The sequence below is a fragment of the Clinocottus analis genome, unplaced genomic scaffold (genome assembly GCF_023055335.1).
Source record: "Clinocottus analis isolate CAN_PGR_092001 unplaced genomic scaffold, fCliAna1.0.p SCAF_39, whole genome shotgun sequence".
In the NCBI taxonomy this organism is placed as follows: domain Eukaryota; kingdom Metazoa; phylum Chordata; class Actinopteri; order Perciformes; family Cottidae; genus Clinocottus; species Clinocottus analis.
Window position 1 is genome coordinate 87,501 of NW_027176142.1, and position 2,500 is coordinate 90,000.

The following is a 2,500-nucleotide window of genomic DNA, read 5'->3' on the forward strand; positions in this document are numbered from 1 at the left end:
AAAAATTCTGAATTCTTTAAAATTGTTGTTTCGTTAAACTCGAGAAAGCCAGCAGATTGACACTGACAAGCCCAGACGGGAGAACAAAAGACGGCATATTGGGTTTATCCGTACAGCCATTTCCTGCCAGTTCGGCCCGTAGTGAGGCTCCGCCCCCTTCACCGCCAGCATGCCAATCTCTCGGTAAAAGCTGGATAACATGTTTTCTTTTCGCAGCTCTGTGATACTGTTCGCACCCGTAAGTCTGGAGTCCAAACGGCTTCCTGCAGCGCCATTTATCCCCATCTACACACTGAAGCTGATTAGTAGTGTACCCTGATTGTCTGAGAGTTGTTGTGTGTGTGTGTGTGTATGTGTGTGTGTGTGTGTGTGTGTGTGTGTGTGTGTGTGTGTGTACCTGTAGACTCTTAACCGTAAATGTGCTTTCTAAACAGTTTGACAGCGCAAACCCATTACTCCATTTTTGTTTGCCCACTTCAACTTCAGCACTCAGTGTGGCTTCAGGAGTAGCTGGAAGTCGTTGGCTTGAAATAGCTCCGTCTCTTTGTTTAATGCTGCACTTCCATACTCGCTCTGCCAGACGCAGACTGCCATCTCTGATGTGGTGAAATCAATCAGTGGGATTGTCAGCTGGTTTGAATGCTCGCTTTGTCTCTGTGCCATGTCATTCTTTCCTAAAAAAGTTTAATTTTGTCTGTGTTCCGTCTCTCACTCTCCGTCTTTATCTTTATTTCTTGCTTTCTCTCTTAGCTCTGGTTTCCAGTCGAGACGTAAACCAGAGCCGGCCCTGGCGGCAACGCAAAAGATGGGGTTGTTGCGACAATAAGCATCTCTTAATAAACAAAGAAAGAAGTGTGAAAGCAAAGGCTGTTTCCTGTGCCATGCGCCCGCCATGCGGCCACCATGCGCCCGACATCGCCCGCCATGCAGCCACCATGCGGCCACCATGCCGCCACCATGCACCCACCATCGCCCGCCATGCGGCCACCATGCACCCACCATCGCCCGCCATGCACCCACCATCGCCCGCCATGCGGCCACCATCGCCCGCCATGCAGGCACCATGCCCCCGTCATCGCCCGCCATGCGGCCACCATGCACCCACCATCGCCCGCCATGCGGCCACCATCGCCCGCCATGCGGCCACCATGCACCCACCATCGCCCGCCATGCGGCCACCATGCACCCACCATCGCCCGCCATGCACCCACCATCGCCCGCCATGCGGCCACCATGCACCCACCATCGCCCGCCATGCACCCACCATCGCCCGCCATGCGGCCACCATGCACCCACCATCGCCCGCCATGCGGCCACCATCGCCCGCCATGCGGCCACCATGCACCCACCATCGCCCGCCATGCGGCCACCATCGCCCGCCGTGCGCCCGCCGTGCGCTCTGCAGGCCCTTGACGAAGCAGCAGGAGTCTGTGAGATCATCGAGGACGACCAGGACGGATTACAAACAGGACATTTGTCATTCAGACACTGTTTTGTCAGGTTGAGATGGGCTGAACTTCATTGACTTTTTTCTGTCTTTGGTGGTTACACATTTGCTTCCTTGAAATGTAGCCCCTAGTTTTTCATCCAGTTAAGATGTTTAAATATGTGTATACAACATCATGACACTGTTCATCCCATTAATTGAGGAGCCAGATATGAATTTGACCTGACTGACATTTATTTTGCTTTGCTGTGTTGTGTTTTGTTTCTGCTATTATATGTGCACGCGTCTTGCTTCCCAAGGAGATCATACATTTGGAACTACAATCTTGTATCTTGTTCATGTTTTGAAACCACGGTTGAAGCTGTGACGCTCATTTCATCTCATCCCACCAACTTGGATTCTGGATCTGACTTCCAGTTTTGACCAACAGGGTGTGCTTTTAAGACTGAGCGCTTACTAATGCCTGCTGCTGAAGAGCTGAATGAAATACAAAGATCCACCAGTGGGATGTTGTTTTCACAATAAAACTACAAGCTTTTTGAAGGTTTTCAGCCGACAGAAGCAAAACGTTCCTAAAAGCATGAAAGGGATGTTGTGTTGATGTTGAGTGTCATCTGTTAAAAGTAGGTCAGGAGAGACTTCGGGTTTGTCCACGTCTCTATTGTACACTAGGCTACTGGTGCTGATGATGTCATATAAATACATGACTCATGCCAGAACATTGTTATTGATCATCGCACTTCCCATTTCCATTGCTCTCTTTCACACGCAGACATGTGCATGTGGGCGTGCACTCGAGGCATGTGTTGTATGTGGCTTGGTTCACGGTGATGTCATTTTACAAACATTCAGCACTGCATGCTTGTCAAGATTGGGAGATGAAAGCACAGGAAGTCGGTAAAAACGTTAAATCTTTTGCACAGACAGGAAGGCTTTGCTCTGGAGTTACAGGATAACACATTCTTACCCAGATCGCTCTTCGTAGTCTGTGCTCTTCAGCGCATACCTGAAACAGAAGCTATCCACAGGCATGAAACTAACTCATGACCTCCA